Raw genomic sequence first — 17,131 nt, forward strand, 5'->3', positions numbered from 1 at the left:
TTTCCATCGTAACATATTGATTTGTCAGCAAAATTTCAAGAAATGTCATGAATCTAAAGTCATGCATCGATCATAATGATGCTATTATTTTCATACTATAAAAATTACGGAGGTAATTTATCGGATAAAAAGAGAGTAGTGACTGCAAACATACTTAGATTCAGATTCTAAGTATGGATTGAAACCACCCGCTTTTGCTCTTGGAAATCCTTATCAACGAAATGTAGTACAAAAGGAACTATTATCTACAGCAACACTTGCTTAAATACAACTTACATTATATAATGCTAGCTATGTCTCCACATTGAACGTATTGATGCTTCTGAACATTATGGCAAGATGTAGACTTTGAATTGCATTAGTTAATGTTACAGTTATTTACTGACACTTCAACCACATTTTTTCACAGTTTTAGATCATGTTGAATGATGTATTACGATGCTATTTTGTTTGTAGTCTTTATGCGCGGATTGTATTTTTAATATGACTGATACATTTGTTTAAAAATCAATGATTCAGACCGTACTAAAATATGAGTCACTGGGAAATATATCCGGTGCGACAAACAATGATGTACATTGATGTTCAAAAGTTAGAGTGTTGTAGGTAGTGTTAGTATGGACAAGTTTTGATATCTAACCTACCTTTGACCTCTTGGCCATCCTCGCTGATAAACGACAAACTCAATATATCGGTCGTTAATCGGTCCGACGCATTCAAAATCTGGTGCCATTCAGCTCCCAAGCGGAATATCTGAATTTAGAAACACAAATCTCTGAGCAGACCAACGCATCACGAGAAAAACCTGATATAGTATCCTACTTCGTTAGCCATGGCTTTTATTAGTATAACTCTCGGGCCAAGTGATATACTTCTGTTAATCAACCCCATAGACATTCTCTATGTCTTTACAAATAAGGTAAACTGACTGCAAAAATCGAAACAAAATTTAATGTGTTTTATACAAAGGCCAATAACGTTTCTCTACTCAATTTTAACTTATTGTATAGAGATCATTTGTCGTCAGTAGCTGTCCATCATCACACCTCTCAAACATCGCAGAACATATTCGAATTCAAGTACACAAAATAATTGTTTCTACATTCTCTGGACAACTTACTGTCTGTGCCCTTTGCGCTTGGGCTGCCATACCATTGTTTCTACTAAAAAACTGAAACTACTTCGGAGAAACGAAGAGTATAGGCGACCTATTTTGGATGTCAACATACCCGAATAATAAGTTTACACTGCATATTGCAAGTATTATCACACGAAGTAGCCCAAAATCGCTCAAAGTTTGATATAAACATGTCTGATGCATTATCTGGTCGCTAACTTCTTATTTGAAATGTAAAAAAAATCCACACTGTTTTAAAAATAATTCAAGTTTTGCAGTTTCGGCAGACAATTATGCCCATATACTACCATATGTAAGACAGGGCAAGCGACAATTCACTGTAAGATATAGGATGGAATCTCCGGTCTTCAAGACGCCAAAATAGAGTTAGCAAGTATGAAATGGAAAACACAGGAGAGATTACGAAATGGAGACCGCTGTAGCCATAGTCACGGCCAGCATTGACCTCGAGTGTGTGCTATAGTTTTCGGGCTCATTAATTGAGAGCTTAAGATTGAGAAATTAAGATCTTCCATTAAATCACGGCAATAGTTGTTATCCGAGTCACGGTTCACTGCGGAGTAGGATACCTGGTCATTAATATATTAATTGATTTGGCGTCAGAATGGCGAAGTGCAAGGACAACAAGTGACAATTTCATGTGACGGAATCCGTAAGTCTGATTAATAAAGATTACATATATTGTCTCAAACTTTCAATTTGAATTGATCAGCTCTATGAATAAAAGAAGTCTGTGATCCCTGTAACATAAGGCAACAATGAACCTGTTAATTTCAAATTTACCAAACAAACCTTATCGTAGTGAAACCGTATCCGATTGCTCTAGTACTAGCAATAAACAGAAACCTCGAATTACCGTTTGACAATAAGGCAGACGAGAAAATCAAAACGAGGTGTTGACACCACTACTCTCAAGAATTTAGAGAATGACGACAGATGTCTTTAAATCATAACGGGAAAATTATATTGCATGTTACATATCAGAAATTATTACATACGAAGCAAGACGCTTTATAATTAGCTTCAAGTAATACAAGAAAACTGAAAAGTCCGTCCTTCCAATGCGTGGACCCGCTCGAAGAACAGACACGTTTTCTTCGAAAAAGACTGCGAAAAGCATTCGGGAGTATTGTAGAAATATTTTCCCCAAAGCAGAATAAGACAAAAGACACGCTCTGAACTATGAGATGATTCAATAACCAACAGTAAAAGTGGGGCGATCCGCTTAACGGCAATAGACGGCTTTATTCTGAGGTTTGGAAAAATAAAACAAACAAAGATACTCATCACACTCTGAACATACAAACTGCACGGCAAAATGAATTCACCAAATATTTTCCACGCTTTTTAGGTATAGTTGCGCACAACTAGCAAAATCTTCGAATTAATGCAAGCGGGCAGGTTGAGAATAAGAATTAGAAGCACATCCCTTACTTATTGAAAAGATAGTAATGCAGGTCAATAATGACACTGTTCTAAAAAAGCCATAGTATGATCACGATGCCAGGTGATTGCTTGGATAATTTTGCAATCTGCCAAACAATGTTTATTCTTCCCCATCCGATTACAAGTACAACCATTCTTCACATAGATATATAATCATGTGCATCTTTGTTTGACCCCTTTCCTCTTCTCGGGGCAATAGAACTTTGTAGAGTCTTTTTTTCTCTTCTTTATTCTCTAGCTTGATATCGGGCAGACAAAGGCCAAATAACAGGATGAGGTTACTGCCTCAACACCGTGCTTGAGTCTCTAACCCACCATCTTCAAACAGTGAGTCCGATACTCTGGACTTTAACTGGTCTCGATTTCACCATTTTCTGATAGTGAGACCGGTACCCTTAGCACTGCCCCACGACGGTGCCTGGCGATCTGTTATGTATACATTGTTCAATAACTTAAAAAATATACTTACCACTTTGTTTAGTGTTGCGTTTCGGCTAAGAAGCGGAAAAATATGTTCGGCTGAAGGAATTTTAAATCCGGTATGAGGTCCAACCATGGATGTGCAATTCGTCAGAGTCTGTATTGTGTTCTTTTCCAAGTGCAATTCGAGGAAAGGAGTTTTGAAAACAACAGCGGCTCCACCCGTTGTCATCTTGCTGAGAGTGAAGTTAGCTACGTTGTCAGTCACTGTCATGATGATTTTCATGAGACGTCTCTGTATTTCTGTACTTAAATTTTCACTGACATCTAACAAAATGTCACTCAAAACATCTTGTATTTTCGTAAATAATCCTGTGGGAAACATGAAATGATTAATTTTCAACATCTCCTTTAAAGAAATGTATCCATTAGGGAAATAACCTTTTTCATGCCAGTTGAGCTCATAACTTTATCAATGACAAAGCAATAATCACTACGAATACAAATGACAAACGACCTTAATAGATGGATAAACTTGCAGGCAGTGAAAATGGATAAAATAAAGTATTAACCGACCAGCGGGAGATAAAATACTTGTAAAAAGGCAAACGATAAAAACTGCAACAAGTGAATATTGATACAGTAATTGATATATTGAATTGTGCATTCATGCCAGCTGATGCTACAGTGCCAAGTTTAAGAATTATGGCCTGTTCGGGTTTATGATGGGTAGAGTCGTTATTGAAAGTAATTGCTGTAGACTACCATGTCGGACCGACCGCGGTGGGGTGGTTTATAGAAATGTCTTGCCACCCGGTAGGCAAGCTTATTGTCGGTCATAGTTCGAAGATGTTCTACAAAGCGCCCAGGCGACACTTTGTTTCGCCATGTAGCGTTTGCATTTAATAAAAAGTGTCGCAAATTATACATGTTGTTACGATTATTTGCCCCTGTCTGATCCTGAACGCCTCTTCTTTCTAAAGGGTTAAAATTCATTCTTCTCCGTAACTCAACCGACGAATTCACTTCACGTCACGATGTGCATTCTTTCTTTCGTCGTTTACGCTTGAAGGATTTTTTATAAACTTCACACTTATGATGAATCATTCAATGGTTCGGACACTGGACCAAACCTATGCTCTAGCAATATCAAACGCGATTCCTTTCGGACTCGCCCTTCCGGACACAACCCCACACTTGATCTCTATACTTACATTTGTCAACACAGAATTAATCGCTTGATCCACAACACTAAGGCAAACATACATAATATCTCTAAAGCTGATTACAAGGCTCTGTGCGATTTATCTCGCAACGATAACATCGATATTAAACCTGCAGACAAAGGGGATGCTGTACTGCTGTGGTAGTATGGCGTGAAGATTTGTACATTGCCAAAGGACAAGTGAAGCTTTCTGATTCATCCTTTTCCAAATATCTCGACGCTGACATCACTAGTAAAACAATAATATCGTTAAACGTACTATCAGTGACCTAGTTCATGATAACCTTTTTGCCCGATATTGCAAAAACCTTGGTCATCTCTTATCCATGCACGTCGCGCGTTTACTTATTACTCAAAATTCATTAAACCGGTAATCCTGACAGTCCCGTTGTCTCTAAATGTTCCTACCCTACCGAACTAATCTCAACATTTCTAGATAACATTTTTGCTGGTGTCGTGAATACACTCCCCACTACTGTCAAAGACACATCTCATGCCATCAACATTTTCCACGACTTTAAATTAACAGGTCGACTACTCATAAGTATATAGTTAGTCTTGATGTTGAGGCTCTCTACCATTCCTCATCAGGAAGTCGCCTCCAGGCAGTCGCATATTTTTTGCGCGGCGGTATGGATCCACTCACAAATGTTTTAATTCGCTCTGCTGAACTAGTTCTGACAGCACTTTAAATTGATTCACCTTTAATAGTGAATATTACACACAAGTTAGCGATGTTGCCATGGGAACACTATGGGACCTTCTCACGATTGTTTATTTGTTGGTTATATCGAACGGCAGATAACACATTTACATAACGGTCACATACCAGACCTCTTCAACGTATATATATATATATATATATATATATATATATATATATATATATATATATATATATATATATATATATATATATATATTATATATCACTGCCCAGGGGTGGCGTCTTGTTACGCCTGAATTAGACAATCTAGTTGAATTTGTTTCACATTTTCACCTTGCACTGGAATTTACTTCCACTTTTTCAGGCACATTGCTTGCATTTCTCGACATATAAGTATCAATCAATGGGGATTCTTTGTCCACCTCCATTCATTATAACCCTGCAGACTCTCATGTGGACGTTCTATTCAGTTCATCTCAACCCGACGTTGAAAGGAATCATTTCATTTTCACAATGTTTACTCGCTCGGCGCATTTGATCTAAATAACCAAAAGGACTTTGAGCAGAAGTTAGACATCGTAAGTATTTGGTTCTCGGCTAGGAGTTATCCCTGGTCTGTAGTGGACAAAGCTAAAACAGTGCGTCGAACCACTAACACAAGAGGAGGCATTAATGTGAACAACCCCCTCCAAATGCGATCGCATTCCTCTAGTATTAACGTAACACACTTTAAACTATAGAATTAGCAAAATCATCTTTGGGGAGTTTCCCATTTTAACTAACTCCCCAACACCCTGAATATTTTCTTCACACCCAAATCATGGCATATCGACGTAACTCAAACACCAAAGCCCGGCTCTTACGTTCAAGTTCACCTACTATAATCACGACCGCGTAATTGCAACATCATCATTTGGCCGTCGGGTGTGTATCACCTGCCCGTATATCTTTACAACCAATTTTATTCAGGACCCTCGTGGTAGAGTCAATGTTTCCTGTGTGTTTACATGCACGGCGCGGCCAATATTATATACTGTATCAAATGCAAACGCTGCAGCATGTTATACATAGGCGAAACAAGGTGTCACCTAGGCGATCACAATTGTAGAACATCTTCGCACTATGACCGACAATAAGCTTGCATACCCAGTGGCAAAACATTTCTGTACACCACCCCACTGCGGTCGATCCGACAAACAGTCACAGCAATCATTTCGACCAACGACTCTACCCGTTATAAACTCGAACAGGCCACAGTTTTTAAACTTGGCACTATAGCACCAACTGGAATGAATGCACAATTCAATGCCTTTGATCTTTCTCTCGTTTGATTGGTTCTTTTGAGTTCTTGTATTTCCCCTTTTCTTCAAAGAGTTTTAGTACTGGCGAAGAGTTAAACTCGAAAAGTCCATGTTTTTATTCTATGCGATTTTGCATGTATTTCCCGCTGGTTATTCAGTATTTTACTGTATCAATATTTACTTCATGCAGCTTTTATCCTACTTTTTTACAAGTGTTTTATCTCCCACTGGCCGGTCAATACGAATACTTATGTCAATATCGTGGAAATCATCTCTTCAATTGTTCTTAGCAAGCTGATAAGAATATATTAAGTATTGTCAATTTTCTTATGGAGCGTTATGGAATGTTAAAACAGTATGCATTCGCTGACAAAAGAACAAATTAACCTAAATTTTCTTAAATATAATCTCTCTCACTGTTTTTCGAAAATGAGGACAAAATAGCTGATCATATGAGCACAAACAAAATAGCAAACCTTCTACTCTTTGGAATGTCAAATTAAGTGTGAAGTTTCCTTCGAAGAGTTGCAAAACGTCAAGGTCGATATCGTTAAGTCTCTGCAACGAAAAAGTAGCTAATGTTAGTAGTGTAAACTAGCGATACCCATAATCGCATCGGTACTTTAGACGGAATATGAAGGAGGTGATACAAGAAAATAAGCCAAGTGAGGGGTGTAAATAAATGCCTGTCACGGATAAGATGGAAAGATGTATAACGCCATGTTTCTAATAGTCACCAGTACTAATATTCTGAAAGATAATGACATATTTGGAGACCATATTGCCTTAGTAATTAAAATGGCTTATACAATTCTGCGTTACTTAAACAATAATGTATCTCTTTCCGACCTATAATGGACGAAAGCAAACTTTGCACAACATATTGTACAAGGTAAAGCCTAGTATATTATGGAGTGCAAAGTTTGCTTGAGTCCATCGTGGGTTGGGAGGAGGTACATCATTTCTATTATTTTATAGTTTTGGCAAAGCAAGTGAATTTATAGATGTAGACAACGAATATAAAGTAAAATGTAAACTGAGTTTAGACGCAGAGAACATCGTCCGGCATGGTCGGCCCTGAATCTGTCTACTGTATACTGTAACATTTTTACTCGCTAGGCGCATTTGCTCTGTACACGCATGTCTAACACGCAAAAAGGACATTCATGGATTTTAATTGGTAATAAAACAGAATGTATTGTCGTTGGAAAGGAGTGTAATTATATGTCCTACCGTCTATATCGAACTTGAAACATCAAATTTCAATATCATGTCATTCAAAAACCTGAAACCCCTGAAAAACCAGGCACAAAACATGGAATATTCATGCGCCGACATCAGCATATGTTGCATCGAACTGCATGGTATCAGCTGATCGATATGACCGGTGTATGTCGCTAGTAATACAACATTCAATTAAAAACAATATCAACAGAGTTCAACGCTGTCATTAAAATGTTTAAATTTCATGAATAATTGTTTTATAAATTTAATTTCCGATTGCTTCTTGAGAATAGCTATTGAGGCGAAAACTCGACGTAAAGAGGTGATTGAAAGGTACGGTTGACAAACATACTGTAGAGGCTTTGCCGGGAACTAGTCGAAACCGATGATAAAAGTTGTCGTCTTTATATAACCGATGCACCAGAAATAGGTAGCCTAGATGTGAGATCAACGGAGAACCCACAGTCGTTATGATTGTTGGTCGTAGCTGACCTTGGAACGAGACTTTGAATGGCTCCGGGGTAATCACGCGCGCTTGCCTCGTTTACATGTCCATTGACATAGATGATATGATGTGCGTCAAACACAGTTATGTAGGAGTTTGCTGAGTTCTGTTTCACAAACATCAAAGAAGCAAGTCATGTAAAACAGTTGTAAACAACGTAGTACTGCATACTGAAGCATTTCGAACGGGACCGCTGGGCACGAGCCAGACAGAGAAGATGACAAGTGCTTCTGGGGGGGGGGGACAAAAATCAATAATGGGCATCTTTATAAAGATTTATCGTTTTATGTATTACATGGTTTACCTCATAATTTCCATCTGTTTTAAATGCCAACTGCTTTATTTGTATAGTTAATCGCACGAGTAGGTGTTCTCTAACTGTTCGAAACACCACACTTATGGAACGGAACTTGTAAACATCACAACGTTTACAAGTTCCTGTCCATAAGCGCTGTGTTCAAAACTGTAACAGCACATGTACGATGGTGCGATTAACGACTTATACCACGAAAAACAGGTCAATCTTGTCTAAAATTTGAAAATTATTATCAATAAATTGCCTATTTTTTATTTGAACACCCAGCCCATAATGAAATAGAAGACCCATCGTTGGTCCAATGATGCACCTGGCATGCAAGTTTCAGAGATCAACCTATCGTAGGAAAATATGATTAAGAGCTACAGAAAGATATATAGCAGCTGTGAAGAAGGAAACTGTTTTAGTCTGATTCGTCTTGCTATGTTGTATTGCCTATTGGCCAGCGAGAAGGTACCCTGTATAAAGATGCACGTGATTGGTCGAATGCGATGGTTTGCACACATTTTGATGAGGTCTTGTCTCGTGGATGGCTTTCCATGCCGTTTCATGTTTTCCAATGGACAAAATGGACTTTGTCAACTTCTCTGATCTGATTATCACGGTGAATGCCCACAATGCCACGGATGGGCATGTAAATACAACAAATGTGGATTTTACACGCGCAAAAATGCCCTGTAAGACCATCCACCACTACGGAAGTGAATCAAATCCACGATGTGTAGTTGAACTTATAACAAAGTACTTGTCGAAGGTACCACAAACATGACTATTCTATTGACGACTCTTGCTAAATGCAAAAAGAGGGATATTTTAGTTGTCCTACCACAAAGTAGGCGTGGATAAACTTCGTGTGTGAGATGGCTGTGATAGAAGGCTTTGGCACTGGACATTCTGGTAAGGCAATTGATGCTTGTATCTAGATTTGTATACATAAACCTAGTTTGGTCAAGTTCTAATATTAAATTCATTGATCATATATTTCGTTGTGAGTGCGGCAAAATCACATAATTTGTTTCGATTATTCAATGGATGTAATAAAAAGGCTATCCTTATTTTCATGCCATTTATGACATAGTTTTTGTGTTTGATAACTTCAGGTGACTGCGGCAACATCTCTGTACCATCAGGGATTCGATTAGACGCTTACGAAAGAACAAAAGGTCACTAATCTGATGACGGAGTACACGAGTACCGCACTACAAAAACAGGTGTCAGATACATTACAACCACCCCGCCTAGTATTATATCAGAGGAATATGTAAGAAAACCTGTTTTCCCGATTGCTACAAAAAATATGACAAAACAGAGAGAGTTGGTTCCAGCCGAGAAGACACCGAATCGTAAGACGGACAGTTTTGATTACCGAGTTGCGTTGGTATTCATATTCAGTATGGTTCAACGAGAAAATTGAAAATAAATTATATGACAGAACTCCTTGAACTTGTCTCGACGTTTGTATGGTACGGAAGTTATTTTCACGAGTGATGCGGTGTATCCTGTGGCCGTATTTTCACTAGCGAAGCGAGTGAAAATACAGCAAGGATACAGCGCATCATAGTCATGGAGTTCTGTTATTATTACACATGTTCCCAAATTTCACACGTTGGTAACTTCTTCGAACAAGTAAATTCTTTGGATCAGCGGATGGATATTACTTAACCAATTGAGTTATTCGCTCCTTAGCTGGTAAATCAGCCTCTCACACAAATGATACTACAAAATGTTTTCAACTGAAACCGTTCGTATTTTGTATCATTATAGTCGAAATTCATGTACATTGGAACAAGAACAATGAGTAAAACTTCAAAACGGGAAAGTCTAATTATGTTATCGGTTGCATCACTTAATCTGAGTCGGAATCATTGCAAGTCGGCGACTTTTGGCTGGAGGCGATGCAACGTGGTATACGCGTCTTATATGACAGAACTCCTTGAACTCCTTGAACTTGTCTCGACGTTTGTATGTGCATGAAAATAAGGGTAGCCTTTTTATTACATCCGTGGAATAATCGAAACAAATTATGTGATTTTGCCGCACTCACAACGAAATATATGATCATGTGTAATAATAACAGAACTCCATATATATGCATTTGCTCCTGAAAGTGTTTGCACCGAGAGCTGATGATGAGACCACAGCACTTGAATGTGTACAAAACTGTGTTTGTGATATTCAAAATTGGATGTTCGAACATAGGTTAAAACTTAATGATAACAAAACAGAAGTTGTGATTTTTGGTACCAAACAACAGCTCGCCAAACGAACTTGTGACTATGTTCAAATTGGTAATGACAGAATCAAAATTCTTAACAAGGTTCGTAATTAGGAGGATATCTTGATTCGACCTTGTCGATGGAGCACCATGTCAACCAGATTTGTAAAAAAGCCAGTCACAGCTTATATAACCTCCGACGTATTCGTCATTGTTTTAATCAAGACACTACTGAAATTCTTGTTCATACTCTTATTAGCTCCCACCTCGACTACGCCAATTCGGCCTGCCAAATCAGTATTTTAATACATTACAACGTGTTAAAAATGATACAACACTAGTGGCAATGCATCTGAGAAAGAATGATGGTGTGACTGACTCACTGATACAACTACACTGGCTTTCAGTAAAGACCAGGGTTAATTTCAAAATTGTTTTGTAGGTTTCAAGGCTTTGAATGGTATGGCACCACAGTATATTTGTGACTTGGTAGAAAAAGTCAGCGTTAATAGGTATAATCTGCGGATAAATTCCGGTATGAATCTTGTAGTACCAAGATCTTTCAACAAGTATAATGATCGTGCATTTGCAGTTTGTGGTCCAAGGTTATGGAACTCACTCCCACTTGAATTAAAGTGCATAACAGAAATTCAACCTTTTAAATCAAAATTAAAAACTTTTCTTTTTAAACAATTTTATCAACTGCACTGATTAATTGTAATATTATTGGACATTTTTTGAGATTTTTGTTTAAATCTTGTTCTGTGTTTTTATTGAATGCAATACTTTTTATTGTTTTACTTGATGTAAAGCGCTTTTGAATATTTTATTGTAGAAAAAGCGCTATAGAAATATTTAAACATCAAACATCAGGTGAAGACTGTTGAGATAGGGAGCTATTTCCGGTGATGTTAAAGGTAAAATTGAACGATCCACCACTGATTTGTGCATTTGAGAACATCCCCGGTAGTGCAGCAACTGATGGAGGGCATTTTAATTCATTGACGACATGGCACCTCGAATAGCATACGAAGGATCGGCCAACGGTCGCGGTGTATGTTCTGCTGGCATTAGGCTTGTACTTCCGGTCATGGTCGGTAGTGGATCAAATTCGGGTTGTGTCCCGGCGAGTATGTTGCTCATCTGACACTGCTGGTCTGCACTGGCCACCGAATAATGGTTTAGTGATGCTGGATTTTTGTGCCTGCTTAGTTTTGAAGCGACAGTTGGTGGAACGCCGCCATCGAGCAGTCGTTGTGCACAGGCTTTACGAGCGCGGTGATTACTCAATTTTGTCAGTGAGTCCCGTCGCCTTTGCCATTGATTTCATGATGTTACTTAATTTGTTGACAACCATCGGTTGGTTCCTGAACCACACGCTTTTATCTAGCTTGGTTTTGATGTATTCAATTCTAAGGTAGAACGGAGAATCTTCAACCGTCATGGACTCGGGACGTTTTGAAGCATATGCTTTATACGCGTCGACAGGACAGGTATCAGGTGTTGACGGAGTAGCGTAAGCCTTCAGAGTAAACTGACGTGTGTTGCCAGGCTCGCCTTTTCTGGTCTTCGTCAGGCGTTCGTTGTACAATAAATACTCTCCCCTTTCATCTCTGGATATTTGGATGTCTCCCAATTTCATCTGACGATGTTTATTACACCCCCCCCCTGAGACCGAAAAACTTGGTATCATTCGGCCATTCGGTGTTCAGGATCGCGGTCGGACTGTGTGTACCAAGCTGATCTGCTTCCCTCATTGCACTTTCATTGGCCTCTGTCACAGCCCGGGCCTATTTCAGCAAGTTGCCTTTTCCAGCAGCTTTCAGTTGTTTTCTCTTAGAAGCGAGGGCTTCCCTACTCTTTCTGAACTGCTCACCTCTAATTATACTGACTCCGTAGTCGTTGTCGCGCACGTAACGTTCGATCGATTTTTGATAGCTTGAGATCGAGTCCGGTTCGTATTCCTGTCCATCTTTCTGGCGTACGCTCAGAAAACCAGATATGAACTGAATGTGCTCGCGTGTTTTACAACAGATTCATTATATAGTCAGTAAACAGACCAGAAAATTTTAGCATTTACTCAACTTGACCTAATAATGTGACCCCTTAATGGATGACTTTGAGTTTGACAAAATTACAAACTTAGTTATCAGGCATTGAAATTGACTGCTGATGACTCGACATGTATTGACATTTATCAGACACTACTGGACGCATGAAATAATACAGTACGATATGAATTAATGCATACTTTTTTTACTGTTATGACGTTGTGTAAAGCAATTGTACCTTTGACCTGTCTCAAATTAAAGGGTACAAATCAACGAGCAAGGACATGTTACGCAACATTTGCAGACCTCAGGATAATCACCAACCAAAACACAAGAACAAAGACAGAGATTGTATATTCTGACAGAGCAAACGACGCGGAGTGGAAGACAGACTTCTGATAAGACTAGACGTGTTTACGGTCTACTGCCAGAGTAACTATCTCTGACGAGGATTTATTGTATTATGTTTTTCAATAAACCGAATTCATACCAATAAAATCGACACCCGTGTGAGGCGTGTATTAAGAACAATCACACATCTGTTATTATATGTAGCAGGTTTCATCAACTTTCGCGCAGTACTCTACGAGTTAAATCACGAAATACAAAACTTTATTTAATAATAAGTAAATGAACTAATTATTAACTTGACAAGCCCGATGCTTCTCAGTACAATTAAATATTTATCAGATCAATATCTGTAGCAAGTTTCATCAAATGTAATGCTAACATTTTGGAGTAATATCACTAATTACCAAGTTCATTAAATATGCAAATGAACCCTTACTTAACTCCACAAATCTAAATGATTTACACCACAATTAGCTATCTGTCGGATCAGTATCTGCAGCAGATTTCATCACATTTGGTCCAGTTAGTTTGGAGTTATATGACTAATTACAAAACTTCATACAACATGCAAATGAGCTATTTGTTAACTTGACACTGCCAAAAGCTTGTCAGTACAATTAGATATTTATCAGATCAATATTTGTACCAGATTTCATATCTGTACCAGATTTCACAGACTTGGGTGCCGTAATTTCAGAGTTATATACCAAATTACAAAGTTCATTAAATATGCAAATGAACCCTTAATTAACTTGACACTACTAAATGCTTTACACCACAATTAGATATCAGTCAGATCAGTATCTGCAGCACAATTCATCGAATTTGGTGCAGTTATATCCGAGTTATATGACTAATTATAAAACTTCGTAAAATATGCAAATGAGCTATTTATTAACTTGACACTGCCCAATGCTCCTTAGTATTATTAGATATATATCAGATCAATATTTGTTGCATGTACCATCAAGTTTGGTGGAGGAATTTCAGAGTTATCTCACTAATAACAAAAGTTCATTAAATATGCAAATGAGCAGATAATTGACATGACAGTCATAGCATCATCATAATGTTCTGAGATCGTCATCTGTGGAAAGTTCATGAAATTTTGTGCAGTATTTTCTGATATATGTCTACACTGTCATTACCGTCTCCATAGGGAAACCATTGTACGGAAAAAATGATATTGCATAACTTCATTGATATGCAAGCAACACTAACCAAAATCTAATCAGTTCTTGCAAGTAGCATATGGTACCTGTGTACCAAATCTGATTTATATCTGTTCAGACGTTTTTGAGTTATCGTGTAAACAGACAGACACAGACACACACACACGGACAGACAGACAGACATCGCTATAACATTACCCACGTGTAAACACGTGAGCTAAAAACGGGCTAGCAATTGATCTAACTCAGGTGGTGGAATGTTCAGAACTTCGCGAGTTTCTTCTATGAAGCCATTCCTTAAAAACTGCCACTTCGCCTATTGTTTTCATTTTCGTGTTTGGTTTTTCTGCGCTCTAACCAGGACGTGGACATCAACTGTGTTGACAGGGGCGTATCTTCCTGGGCTTGCAGTCCCAGAAGGCACTGTCAACGACGCTTTCGTCGCGGAATCCTTGGCAAATACTTGTATCTCCGTGTCACAAGGTGTTTCCATTTTGTCTCCGTAATAAAATTCACTTTCCAAATGATCAAAATATTCGCAATTTTGCCAGTCGTAATGCCGGTCCTCCATCGAGCGGGTTTCAATATACAGCAGACGATAATTTTCATCAAAGCATAAAGTAGTCCGCCGAATTTGATACTCATTTGCATAATTTAGCGTGAAAAAAAACAAAAATTATTAAATGGAAATGTGACTAATTTACATATTTATTTGATTGCTTATGAGATTTTCCTTCAATCTGTAAGTAGGGGTTTAGCTGTTTGACAAGGAGTTTATTGTTAACATTTTGTATTATTATAATAACATTAATAAGTGTAGGAAGCAACTGTGTGGTCAATATGATATGCAATTAATCCTGCCAAATATGAATTTTGAAAAGGAACTATTTTTCTCATATGCACATAACTGAGATTCAATACTAACTTTATGTGGTGGGGCACAATAGAATAATCTGCACTACATAATGTTATCATAAAATGTGATGTAATAACACATTGATTGAAGAAATTGTGTTTATTGTGTTATTGAATGTGTTTGAGTTCTTTAGGTATTTCAAAAGGCCCTGTTGTAATCATGCAAATGAGTAATCGGTCATTTTTTTTCATATTTTAATGAGTGATCACTACATGATAATGATCTCCTTTTATTAAAGTTTGATGATTACTAATTTACATATAAATCAAGTATGATGATAAGAGATTTTCATAGGGACATATTTTGCCGTCATATTTTCAAAAGATAAATGGATGGCCAAAACAAAAAGTCACATGACCTGGCGTGGTATAATTTTACAAACAAAAACCTTGTATTGTTATGTCCGGTGAGGGCCACAATACTGGGTAATAGGATAAATGATCAGTAATAATCAGGGGTATAATGTAACACTCACAAAATTCACTCGTATTGACAAAGGTATAATATAATATGTCATATATTTCTATAAGTGACTCCCTGAAAGTGACTACTTTTTAAAATGTTATATTTCGATATGAAATGTAATTACCTGTATGATGTAGGATGAATCGGTAGAGTTGAAGACGTCGGATGCGTTTCTTGTCGCGTTTTTGCTGCCATAATCTTTATGTCGATCATTACAAACAGAAACAATGAAACAATTCGGTGATATCCGAACGTAATGGAAGTGATCAGTATCAAATACAGTAGGAAAAAGCCGAAATGTTAACGCTAAGGAAACAACTTTATCTCTCTCCTTGCCCCCTCTCTCTCTCTCTCTCTCTCTCTCTCTCTCTCTCTCTCTCTCTCTCTCTCTCTCTCTCAGCTATCTATCTATCTATCTATCTATCTATCTATCTATCTATCTATCAGAACGTATTTGCAAAACATAATTACATCTATATCGTCAAAACTTGTTTAGCATTGAAACTTTGCTTACTCAAGCAAAGTCCTGGACACGTCGTCTCTTCATAGCTTTGTTTTTTAAGGTATCATAGGATAGCTCTGTTGTTTATTATCATCGCGAAATGTTTGCATTGTATATTGATAATATATGATGTACACCCTCTATATGTCCATGATTGAAACCTTACAAAACTCCCTCAAAAGATCGACAGAACAGCTGAAGCGTACAAGCCATGGAAAAAAACAGAAATCACGGTCAAGAAACATGCATTATTCACCTTCAGGCATAGATTTGAATTATATGTATGCGAACAATGTCAAAAATACATTACCTGTTTCTTCACATAGCGCATTTAACTTTAATGCGCATGACCCAGCGTAAAACTTCCCATGCCTGAAATTTGTAGAACCAATGTATATTCCGTTTTGTGAATGTTAAGAGCTATTATCTGAGTAGGGCAGAATGCGCTCTTGGGACAAATATCCCAGAAAAAAACATCATATTTTGCCAAACAAAGGCGCTGTTCCCTTAAATTACTGGTTGTCTTCTTCAGGACAACAGTGGGTCAAACAATAAACAAAATAGACAGCACAAAAAGATAAAAATAAAGATGGCTGAAGGCTTCTCTAAAATAAATTTTCTCCTTAAACGATCTAAAGACTAGACCTTTAATTTAGTGTGGGTCAATAGATTGTGTCTCCATCATTAGAAAAAATTCGAAGATCATAATACAGTGGGACGAGAGTTATCGTTAATTTTAAAAATCACTTTTAGTCCTCAATATGATGTATGAGATTTCATACTTTAAAAGTAGTTTGCAACTAAATACGTCGTTACACCTACTTACCAACATACTTGTAAACATGGTCCACGCCATGGGCGGATAACTTCAAATCTGGCGGGACTGTGTGTCAAAACTGATTCGTAGTTTGTCTTAAACTCTCCAGACGTGATATCAAAGAAGGCATCAATAGGACCACATTTTGCCGATGTATTTAATGTCTTTAGAAAGTTCGTGACGTTGACAAAATCCGTCTCATCTCTAATTCTCATTGGGTGCAAACCAAACTGCTCACAGATTTCCACAGCCTCTGTTTTGTTCCATCTTTCCATTAAAATAATTTCCGCTGAGCCTATTAGTGTTACACGATACATTACAAGTTGAGAGGAAATCAAAAAGAAATGCATTCAATTTGACACAATCGAATAACAATGAGATATTTAATAACTTACTAGCA

This window comes from Ptychodera flava, chromosome 3 (assembly GCF_041260155.1).
Source record: "Ptychodera flava strain L36383 chromosome 3, AS_Pfla_20210202, whole genome shotgun sequence".
NCBI classification, from domain to species: domain Eukaryota; kingdom Metazoa; phylum Hemichordata; class Enteropneusta; family Ptychoderidae; genus Ptychodera; species Ptychodera flava.